Source organism: Bos javanicus, chromosome 22 (assembly GCF_032452875.1).
Source record: "Bos javanicus breed banteng chromosome 22, ARS-OSU_banteng_1.0, whole genome shotgun sequence".
NCBI lineage: Eukaryota > Metazoa > Chordata > Mammalia > Artiodactyla > Bovidae > Bos > Bos javanicus.
The window spans coordinates 52,464,170-52,476,580 of NC_083889.1; the positions used below are offsets into that span (position 1 = coordinate 52,464,170).

At 39.7% G+C, this 12,411-nt stretch overlaps 1 long non-coding RNA gene across 4 annotated transcripts in view; it reads right to left on the reverse strand.

Annotated features, from left to right (window-relative positions):
- LOC133235452 (uncharacterized) overlaps window positions 1-12,411 on the reverse strand; it is a 54,392-nt gene that overhangs the window by 30,857 nt on the left and 11,124 nt on the right. For all 4 annotated transcript variants that reach the window (XR_009732555.1, XR_009732554.1, XR_009732553.1 and 1 more), the window contains exons 2-3: window positions 11,735-11,874; window positions 10,751-10,851 (exon numbers count right to left, since the gene is read on the reverse strand). This is a non-coding gene — a long non-coding RNA (uncharacterized LOC133235452). The remainder of the gene's footprint in view (window positions 1-10,750; window positions 10,852-11,734; window positions 11,875-12,411) is intronic.

The window sequence follows — 12,411 nt, forward strand, 5'->3', positions numbered from 1 at the left end:
AAACGTGGAGGAGGGCATGGCAACGCAATCCAATATTCTTGGCTGGAAGATCCCATGGACAGAGGAGCCTGGTGGGCTACAGCCCATGGGATCACAAAGAGCTGGACACGACTGAGTGATGGCCGAGAGGAGCTACCCCACGCCTGAGGTCAGGGGCAGTGGCCGAGAGGAGCAACCCCATGTCCAAGGAGCGGTGGCTGCGCCGGCGCAGGAGGGCCAAGAGGAGCTACTCCACGTTCAACGTCAGGAGGAGCGGCTGTGAGGAGATACCCCTCGTCCAAGGTAAGGAGCAGCGGCTGTGCTTTGCTGGAGAAGCCATGAAGACATACCCCATGTCCAAGGTAAGAGAAACCCAAGTAAGACAGTACGTGTTGCGAGAGACATCAGAGGTCAGACAAACCATAATCACAGAAAACCAGTCAATCTAATCACACGGACCACAGCCTTGTTTAACTCAATGAAACTAAGCCATGCCTTGTGGGGCCACCCAAGAAGGGCAGGTCAGGGTGGAGAGGTCTGACAGAATGTGGTCCACTGGAGAAGGGAATGGCAAACCACTTCAGTATTCTTGCCTTGAGAACCCCATGAACAGTATGAAAAGGCAAAATGATAGGATACTGAAAGAGGAACTCCCCAGGTCGGTAGGTACCCAATATGCTACTGGAGATCAGTGGAGAAATAACTCCAGAAAGAATGAAGGGATGGAGCCAAAGCAAAAACAATACCTAGTTGTGGATGTGACTGGTGATAGAAGCAAGGTCCGATGCTGTAAAGAGCAATATTGCATAGGAACCCAATCCAATGGAATGTTAGGTCCATGAATCAAGGCAAATTGGAAATAGTCAAACAGGAGATGGCAAGAGTCGACATTCTAGCAATCAGCGAACTAAAATGGACTGGAATGGGTGAATTTAACTCAGATGACCATTATATCTACTACTGCGGGCAGGAATCCCTTAGAAGAAATGGAGTAGCCATCATGGTCAACATAAGAGTCTGAAATGCAGTGCTTGGATGCAATCTCAAAACGACAGAATGATCTCTGTTTGTTTCCAAGGCAAACCATTCAATATCACAGTAATCCAAGTCTATGCCCCAACCAGTAATGCTGAAGAAGCTGAAGCTGAATGGTTCTATGAAGACCTACGAGACCTTTTAGAACTAACACTCAAAAAAGATGTCCTTTTCATTACAGGGGACTGGAATGCAACAGTAGGAAGTCAAGAAACACCTGTAGTAACAGGCAAATTTGGCCGTGGAATACGGAATGAAGCAGGGCAAAGGCTAATAGAGTTTTGCCAAGAGAATGCACTGGTCATAGCAAACACCCTCTTCCAACAACACAAGAGAAGACTCTACACATGGACATCACCAGATGGTCAACACCGAAATCAGACTGATTATATTCTTTGCAGCCAAAGATGGAGCTCTATAGAGTTAGCAAAAACAAGACCGGGAGCTGACTGTGGCTCAGATCATGAACTCCTTATTGCCAAATTCAGACTTAAATTGAAGAAAGTAGGGAAAACCACTAGACCATTCAGGTATGACCTAAATCAAATTCCTTATGATTATACAGTGGAAGTGAGAAATAGACTTAAGGGACTAGATCTGATAGAGTGCCTGATGAACTATGACGGAGGTTCGTGACACTGTACAGGAGACAGGGATCAAGACCATCCCCATGGAAAAGAAATGCAAAAAAGCTGTCTGGGGAGGCCTTACAAATAGCTGTGAAAAGAAGAGAAGTGAAAAGCAAAGGAGAAAAGGAAAGATACAAGCATCTGAATGCAGAGTTCCAAATAGCAAGGAGAGATAAGAAAGCCTTCCTCAGTGATCAGTGCAAAGAAATAGAGGCAAACAACAGAATGCGGAAGACTAGAGATTTCTTCAAGAAAATTAGAGATACCAAGGGAACATTTCATGCAAAGATGGGCTCAATAAAGGACAGAAATGGTATGGACCTAACAGAAGCAGAAGATATTAAGAAGAGGTGGCAAGAATACACAAAACTGTACAAAAAGATCTTCAAGACCAAGATAATGACAATGGTGTGATCACTCACCTAGAGCCAGACATCCTGGAATGTGAAGTCAAGTGGGCCTTAGAAAGCATCACTACGAACAAAGCTAGTGGAGGTGATGGAATTCCAGTTGAGCTATTTCAAATCCTGAAAGATGATGCTATGAAAGTGCTGCACTCAATATGCCAGCAAATTTGGAAAACTCAGCAGTGGCCACAGGACTGGAAAAGGTCAGTTTTCATTGCAATCCCAAAGAAAGGCAATGCCAAAGAATGCTCAAACTACCTCACAATTGCACTCATCTCACACACTAGTAAAGTAATGCTCAAAGTTCTCCAAGCCAGGCTTCAGCAATATGTGAACCGTGAACTTCCTGATGTTCAAGCTGGTTTTAGAAAAGGCAGAAGAACCAGAGATCAAATTGCTAACATCCACTGGATCATGGAAAAAGCAAGAGAGTTCCAAAAAAACATCTATTTCTGCTTTATTGACTATGACAAAGCCTTTGACTGTGTGGATCCCAATAAACTGTGGAAAATTCTGAAAGAGATGGGAATACCAGACCACCTGACCTGCCTCTTGAGAAACCTGTATGCAGGTCAGGAAGCAACAGTTAGAACTGGACATGGAACAACAGATTGGTTCCAAATAGGAAAAGGAGTACATCAAGGCTGTATATTGTCACCCTGCTTATTTGACTTACATGCAGAGTACATCATGAGAAATGCTGGGCTGGAAGAAGCACAAGCTGGAATCAAGGTTGCCGGGAGAAATATCAATAACCTCAGATACACAGATGACACCACCCTTATGGCAGAAAGTGAAGAGGAACTAAAAAGCCTCTTGATGAAAGTGAAAGAGGAGAGTAAAAGAGTTGGCTTAAAGCTCAACATTCAGAAAACGAAGATCATGGCATCCGGTCCCATCACTTCATGGGAAACAGATGGGGAAACAGTAGAAACAGTGTCAGACTTTATTTTTTGGGCTCCAAAATCACTGCAGATGGTGACTGCAGCCAGGAAATTAAAAGACGCTTACTCCTTAGAAGGAAAGTTATGACCAACCTAGACAACATATTCAAAAGCAGAGAGAAACATTACTTTGCCAACAAAGATCGGTCTAGTCAAGGCTATGGTTTTTTCAGTGGTCATGTATGGATGTAAAAGTTGGACTGTGAAGAAAGCTGAACGCCAAAGAATTGATGCTTTTGAACTGTGGTGTTGGAGAAGACTCTTGAGAGTCCCTTGGACTGCATGGAGATCCAACCAGTCCATTCTGAAGGAGATCAATCCTGGGTGTTCTTTGGAAGGACTGATGCTAAAGCTGAAACTCCAGTACTTTGGCCACCTCATGCGAAGAGTTGACTCATTGGAAAAGACTCTGATGCTGGGAGGGATTGGGGGCAGGAGGAGAAGGGGACGACAGAGGATGAGACGGCTGGATGGCATCACTGACTCGATGGCCGTGAGTTTGGGTGAATTCCGGGAGTTGGTGATGGACAGGGAGGCCTGGCGTGCTGCGATTCATGGGGTCGCAAAGAGTCGGACACGACAGCAACTGAACTGAACTGAGTGACTAATATACACACAGGACCCAAACTGGGTAGATTTAAGGAACGTCTTGCAAAGCAGGAAACTGACTGAAATTTGGCAGAGTTTATAACAATAATTTTGGATTGATAGGCACTGTGAGGCAATAGCCTTTAAGCAAGTATTGATGAGTAAAATGCTAGTTTTGACAAGTAAGCTCTTTCTGTTAGTTCACAGTCTTCTAGGATCAAGTATTTACTGAAGCAAAGAGCCAAGTTATTTTTGTGTGTTCTCAGTGTATAAGGACAGGAAAGTATGCCTAGTCCCATTTTTTTTTTTTTTTTAACTTAAACCCAAAGAGAGGAAATTAAATTGGTTTCAGTTCCCTTTATCAGGTTCCTGCAAACTATTTTTGTTGTAAGCAACCATTGGTTGTTATTAAGTCCTACTATGCTGGTATTATCAAAAAATAGTGATAAGGCTTCTTGTTATCCTGTTGCACCTAATGGCTGCAGTTTCTTGTTTGAGCAAATTGTGTATGTGTGACAAGACAGTTCCTGAATCTAAGACAGGTCAAGTAATTCTTGGCCTAAAGAAAAGTGATGAAAGTCGTCCATTCTCTGCCTTTCACCAACACATCCTTACTCTGAAGAAACTGCTGAAGGCTACAGACAAAACACTATATGCTTATGACTCCAAAACTGCCCACGATCTTTACCATGTGTGTTCCATTGTCGAGGACACTTATCAGATATTTTCTTCATTGATTTTCCATGCTACTTACTTAACCAGATTTGCTGTTAGCCCAGAAACCTTTTGATCACTATATTAGTTTTCTACTGCTGTTGTAACAGATTGTGTGTGCGTGCTCTGTTGTGTCTTACTCTTTGTGACCCCACGGACTGTAGCCTGTCAGGCTCCTCTGCCCATGGAGTTTTCCAGGCATGAGTACTAGAACCAGTTGCCATATCCTACTTCAGATCTTCCCGACCCAGGGATTGAACCCACATCTCTTGCATCTCCTGCACTGGCAGGCGGATTCTTTATCATTGAGCCACCAGGGAAGCTCTGGTAACAAATTACCACAAACTTAATACCTTGAAACAATACAACTTTACTATTTTATAGTTTGAAGTCTGATATGGGGCTAAAATGAATGTAACAAAAGGGAAGAATCCATTTCTTTGCCTTTTCCAGTTTCTAGAAGCTGCCTATATTCCTTGACTTGTGGCCCCTTTACTCCATCTTCAAAGCCATCTGTCTGACTGTTTTTCCATAGTCTTGACTCCCTCTGACCCTCCTTTTCAGCTTCCTTCTTGTCCCCATCCAGATAATCCAGGATAAGCTATTTTAATATCATCTGATTAGCAAACTTGATTCTGTCTGCATCTTTGATCCCCTTTTGCCATGTAAATTACCATATTCACAGCCTTCAGATATTAGAAATGGACATCTTTGGGGGAGGGCATTATTCTACAAACCAGAGTCAATAGTAAAGCAGGAATTTTGTTGACATCCAGGCTACCACTGATGAGAAGGTTAAGGAAATCAGAAGTGATCACAAGGCAAGCATTTTGATATTTGGCTAAAGCCAAACTTAAAAATCAGATTTTGGTAGAATACCAACACTGAGACTGAACTTCAGTACATTCCTAACACCTAGAAATCCACTTCTAGAAATTTATCCTACAGAATTACACATGTGAAAGTTCTACTAACAAGAGGTATTTACTGCCACCAAATTTATGAGAGAAAAACTGTAAGCAACTTAAATGTCTGTCCACACAGAATGGCTGACAAAATAAACCTATATTCTGGAATATTTTGCAACTTAAAATGAGGTAAACTTATACACCAGGAGGATGTTCATGATCTACTGTACTTTTTATAAAAGAGCAAGCTTTGGAACAGTATGCATAATAGGATACCGTTTTACCTTTTATGAGCATGTGTGTGTGTGTGCGTGCACACACATAGTGTGAGAACACGCAGAGAAAAAAGGCTGGAAGAGTATATACCTATCAGCAATATAACTTCTGTGTTGTTTGAATTTTCACCGTGAGCAGGCATCACTTCAGTTTATCCCTTGAACCAGAAATTCTAATTCTAGGAAATTTACTAATGAAAACATCATGGTGGTGAACAGATTTCTCTGCAAGGATAAACACCCCTGTATATGAGAGCGAACAACTGTTAGCACCCAAAATGAAGAGGGGATTGATTAAAGGAGTTGTACATTTATACTACGGAGGAGTATATAGCCATTAAAAATAAAGATAATTTACAAAACAGAAATAGACTCACAGATATAGAAAAAAAAACGTATGGTTACCAAAGGGGAAATGTGGGGGAGGGATAAATTTGGAGTTTGAGATTAAAATATACACATTACTCTATGTAAAACAGATAAACAACAAGGGCCTACTGTATAGCACAGGGGACTATACTCAATATCTTACATTAGCCTATAATAAAAAAGAAACTAAAAGACCATATATATATATATATATATAAATATATATATATGGCTTCCCAGGTGGTGCAGTGGTAAAAAATCTGCCTGCTAACGCAGGAGGTGAGAGAGATATGGGTTGTGGGTTCGATCCCTGGGTCAGGAAGATCCCCTGTAGCAGCAAACAGCAACCCACTCCAGTATTCTTGCCTTGGAAATTCAATGGACAGAGGAGCCTGGTGGGCTACAGTCCATGTTGCAAAGAGTTAAGACAAGACTGTGTGTGTGCGTGCGCACATGTGTGCGCACACACACACACATATCTCTATATATATCTCAATCACTTTACACTTGAAACTAACACAACATTGTAAATCAATTATATTTAATAAAAATTAAATTACCCACACTATAAAGACTGACAGATATACTATTACATAAAAATACTATAAAACATTATGTATAATGTATGCCATTTCACTCAAATATATACACAAATAATTATTATGCAAATCTGATCAGTAGCTATCTATGTAGGGTGGAATGATGGGTGATTTTTACTTATGATTTTTTTGGAAGAGAGGAGGATGTCAGAGATGGGAGCTCTAGTTCTACACTTCTCTCAGCGTTGAATTTCTAAGGACAATATACGTATTAAGGACCCACAGTTTTGAAGTGTGACTCATTTGAAAAGACCCTGGTGCTGGGAAAGATTAAGGATAGGAGGAGAAGGGGACGACAGAGGATGAGATGGTTGGATGGCCTCACCGACTTGATGGACATGGGTTTGGGTGAACTCCAGGAGTTGGTGATGGACAGGGAGGCCTGGCATGCTGCAGTTCGTGGGGTTGCAAAGAGTCAGACACCACTGAGCGACTGAACTGATACCGAACTGAGAAATCCTAGAGTAGACATTTTGTCCTGGGTTCCCTGGAGCAGCCACTTAGAAATCCTGTGCAGCACTCAGTAATCCCTAAGGGCCCACCAACATGCCCCCTTCTACTTGGTTCCACCGCCTACATGGTGCTACATCCAACATGTATTGCTGCCAACGAGGCACTCTGTCTAACGTGGAATTCCTTTTACGTGCTGTCACCACCAGCACAGTGGTGCATCACAGGACAGCTGCACCACACCGTGGCACTCTATCCAACACGGTGCTACATCCAACATGACATCAGAACCAACAAGGCAACTGAGCTGCAGAGTAACTGTGGCTTGAGGAAATCTCCCGGGCAGTGGAGCTTGAGTTCAGCTTCACTGGCCAGCACATCCCAGTGAGGTGCCAGAACAGAGGCAGAATCCAAGTAGTATACATAGGTTAACAAGGAAGGACCATCCACTCCCCCATTCAAGCTTCCCTACCTAGGATCCCAGAAAGGAGGGTAAGACGAGGAGAATCCCTGGGAGGGGGACAAATGCTGTAACACAGAGGCAGAGATTTACACACATTTGATATGTGGTTGTTGAGCTTATATACACTACATTTCCCTTTGCCATGTCTGGTTTTCTCCCTTTGTGTGTGGGGGGGAATGTCAAAATATTCAAGCTTATCAACAGCAACAGGTCCTTGGACCTGCATTATACAGATCTGTTGATTACTCTGGGAGCCTCTTACCTTGGCCTTTCTTGAATTTACCCTCAGGAGAGAGGTTTTTCGGGTCTTTCCGGCAGGCTTTTGCGGAATACATTTTTTCTATAACCAACTCTCCCTTTTATAACTTAAGCTCTTTGCCCTTTTAAAGTCCTTTTCTTTACTAATCAATTTTCAAGGAATATTTTAGTTTACTCATTAACAATGATCACTGCTCTTGACATACACTGCATATTTTTATTGTGTAACACATATTTTAACCACTTTGAAGAAAACAATTTAAGGGAAAAATTCCTCATGTTTCTCCCAACTTAATATGTTAAATTTTTCCAATTCAACTCTGAACTGAAATAATCTGACTCACTCTAATCAGTGTTCTAGTTTCTGCATTTAAGATGCTATTTAAGCTTGGGATTAATATACACACACTACTATATATAAAATAGATAACCAACAAGGACCTACTGTATAGTACCGGGAACTCTACTTAATATTCTATATTAACTTATATGGGAAAAGAATCTGAAAAAGAATGAGTATATGTATCACTATAACTGAATCACTATGCTGTACACATAAAACACTAATTTGTCCATCAACTATAAAGCAAAACAGTTTTAAAAAAGATGCTATTGTGCAAGCCCATATTGTTTGCCTTCAACATTGCTGTTGACTGCATGGTATTTCATTATGTTGATAAATGATCGTCTCTTGAGCCATTTCCCAAGTCTAATAGTTTAGGTAGATTGAGCCTTTAAAAAGTGTTTGTAGTAGTCTCAATAAAGGAACTTAAAATCACAGTGATTACAGATCAAACAAAACAGTTCTAAAGAGAAAATAAAATTTTGGCTAACTATTAAAATAATTAAAAGATCTCTCAATAATTTTAATGTCAAATAAACATGAAAACCAGTGTGTATGACAAGCACTAGACATAAATAATAAAAGCAACAGTACATAAAAATAAAGTGTATTCATGAAAACCATGTACAAATTAAGAAGAAAGGTATTATTAATTACTCATTAAAAAGTCATAGTCCCTCCCTTTTCTGGCCGATGAAGGGACTTCTCCAATTCCTTCTGAATTTGGCAGAGTGAAGAGGCAACATCACTTCACCAGTTCCACTGTGACTAAGATGTGTGGTCTTGCAAAGCAGGATCTGATTCCCCTGGGGGCATGAGAAGGCCTTCCTAGGGCTTTGATACATGTTTCCAGGTCCTCATTGCCCATAAATTTTCTAACATTGGTCAGATCTAGGTCTGGATCACCAACAGCTCTTTGTCCCTTTATAAGAAAAAGGCATACACCTTACCCTTCTCTACTCTTGGAGGGGGTTTCCTGTCTCTCTCTCTGTCTTGGGCTCATCTCTACTGTAAAGTTAAATTAAGAACAGGGCACTCTGCCCCAAGTTCTGAATTCAGATAAATGATAGAGTGAGGCAGTGGGAGTATTGGTAACTTTTACTAAATAAATTTTGTCTCTTCTATCCCCTATTGCCCAAGAATGCCTAGCTCTTGTTAGATAATCACTTGTGAGCAGACCACAAAAAGCATGAGCATTAAGTCATAAAAAGGAATGAAATATTGCCATTTGCAGCAACATTGATGGACCTAGAGATTATCATACTAAGAGCTTATATACAAGTATCATATGATATCACTTATACATGAAAACTAAAAATATGATACAAATGAACATATTTACAAAATAGACTCACAGACCTAGAAAAAAAACTTATGGTTACCAAAGGGGATGGAGGAAGGATAAAATGGGAGATTGGGAATGACATACACACAGTACTATAAGGGAAAAGAATATGAAAAGGAATATATGTGCGTATATGCGTGTGTGTGTGTGTGTGTGTGTGTATATAACTGAATCACTGTGTTATACACTTGAAATTAACGTGATATTGTAAATCAACTATACTTCAATTAAAAAAAAACAAGAAATTCTGTCCTGTATGCCAAAAATATCTTTCTGTATTTATGTAATGTAAGCAGGTCTTTAAATGATCATTTCTGAAAGAAAAAAAGCATCCACTATTGACAGTGATTCTTTTAAATATACCTGGAATGTTTTAATGGGACTACTAAGTCTCTTCAGATACACTGGATAAAATTCCCAGATAAGACTTTTAAGTGATTTATTTTAGAGTTGTTGTGCATTACTTGACTAGTTAAAATTTTTATCAAATCATATCATGAAATATTTGTTATTATGGTAAATCTTTGTTGTTTTAAAAACTGAGGGGGTTTTTTTGTTTGTTTTTTGGCCTGGGGGGGGGAAAAGAAATTACATGCTAGTTTAATCAGTTTTTAGTAATAAATACTTTTCTGCTTCATTAAATAGGAAAAGATCTCTTGTAATGAAAATAATCGAGTTATTTACTATTTTCATACTTGATTTTTTATTTTTTTAAAAGTTAAACGCCAGAATTTGCATCACATCCATATGTATATTCTACCCAGGGAAACCATGCATTTATCATACTCTGCTTCATAAGTGATTTATAATTTTAGCTATATATTACACTGTATTAGAAATTAGTTAAGAAGCAATATATTTACATATTTAAAATATTTTACCCCTTTACTTATTTGGCTGCGCCACGTTCTTGGTTGGGGCACGCAGAACCTTTGGTGTTCGTTGTGGCATGCAGCATCTTTAGAACTCTTAGTTGTGGTGTGGGATCTATTCCCCGACCAGGGATGAAAGCTGGGTCCCCTGCATTGGCAGCACAGAATCTTAGTCACTGGACCACCAAGAAAGTCCTAAGAAAAGTATATTAATATATTATCTGGTTTTTAATAATTATAGAATGGACAACTTAATTATATTAGATCTGTATCACTTTAAACTAAACCTGATGGATTTTAAAAATCTTATAAGGTTTATTTCCTAGTGGTTACTGTCATGTTCCTTGAAGTAAGTATTAACATATTTGTTTCATGTAAAAAATAAACTCAGATGTCTTCTGACAGTAAGTAATTCTGATTTAATGGCAAAGAGGAAAGTTGTTAACAACTGGGTTATATAGCTAGCATTTTCCATCTCTTAAAGGAATGAAAGTTGCAGTTCCAAGGTTATGAAGAAAACACACTGATGACATGTGCTGTATTTAGGCGCACAGTTCAGTGGCATTAAGTACCTTCACATTGTTGTGAAACCATCAGCACTGTTCATCTCCAGAACTTCTACAGTCTAGACACAGAGCAGCCAGGTTTTCAGTCTTAAGAGCAGGAGAGCTTCCTAAAGGGAAGAAAGCAGATGCCAGGGTAAAGATAAAGGAAATTTTTGCAGTAGTTGACCCGTGATTCTCTGAGGAAGTAAAGGGAGCAAGTGAGTTTACAGTGTTCAAGGATAGGAGGATGAACCTCCACAATTTTAAAGGAGCACCACTGCTGTGATGAGGTCAAGCATGGAGCATGGTATGGAATTTCAGAAGCTCTATGTCCTGTGATTAGAACCCACGGGCTGCTAGTGAGGTAAGTGCCTAGTAGGTCCAGAGGGGAATTTGGGTGATGTACAGCACCCTTTGTGCTGTTCAATTCATCAGCTTCATGCAGTAGATCTAAGCAGTTCAGTGCTAACTTCTCAGTTCTGATGAAAATTCCATAAAATCAAGTTTCAACACACATTATTTCTGTTCCTCCTCTGAATAAGTTCATGCTGTTTCTGTCTCCCAGAGATCTATCAGCCACTGGCAGGGTTGGAAGTGTCTCTCATACTTCTTTCATAAGCAGTGTGGTCTGATGCTAATCCTTGGACTTGGGTGGTAGGTGGCCCTGGAGTTGAGGCCTCTTTCTGTGGATCTTTGGCAAAGGTGTCAGTCCTTCTCAGCCTTGACTTGCATGCAGATTCTCTATAAAATGGGATCGAATATTTGCCTCACTGGACTGTTGGGAAGATAAGGTAAGATGATGACTATTCCCCATTTCTATTAACCCATTCTAGAGCTTTCATGTAATTAAGATAATTGTGCCCACTTTACATGCTATATCACTTGGCCTCTATTATTGATATTTTTGCATCCTATGAGGGAGGCTGGTTGTCTAAGAGCATCTCCACTGTTAGCCCCAGACTCCAAAGACCAGTCATCACTGTTTTTTCTTGATGCTAGTACCTCTCTCACCTGTGCATTCTTGACTGCTTTGATAAATGGAGTGTCCTCTGGGCTCTCCCATGAACAAGGTTAAATCAGAGGATGGGTTGAGAAAACAGTCCATGGATTAGACACAAGTAGATTCAGCACAAGAAGGAAATGAACGCCATCTGAGATGGGGAGAATACACAAAACACTTTTGGTATCAAATTTAATAAAACACTGACAAATTCGTGGTCAAAAAGACTTATGCCTATGTTTTCATCTAAGAGTTGTACAGTTTTATTTAGGTGTTTAGTCCATTTTGAGCTAATTTTGTGAGGCAGTAGTTGAAATTCACTTTCTTTTTTGCATTAAAAATTTTTCATTGAAATATACTTGATTTATAATATTGCATTAGTTTCAGATATACTGCAAAGAGATTCAGTTATATATATATATTTTTTATAGTCTCTTCCATTTTAGGTTATTACAAGATATTGAGTATAGTTCCCTGTGCTATACAGTAAGTCCTTGTTGGTTATCTATTTTACATATAGTACAACAGTTTGTATATTTTAATTTGAAACTCCTAATTTGTCCCTCACCCCTCTCTCTCCTTTGGTAGGCTTGTTTGCTATGTCTATGAGTCTATTGCTGTTTTGTAAATAAGTTAATTTGTATCATGTTTTTCAGATAAAACATATATATGATATTTGTCTTTATCT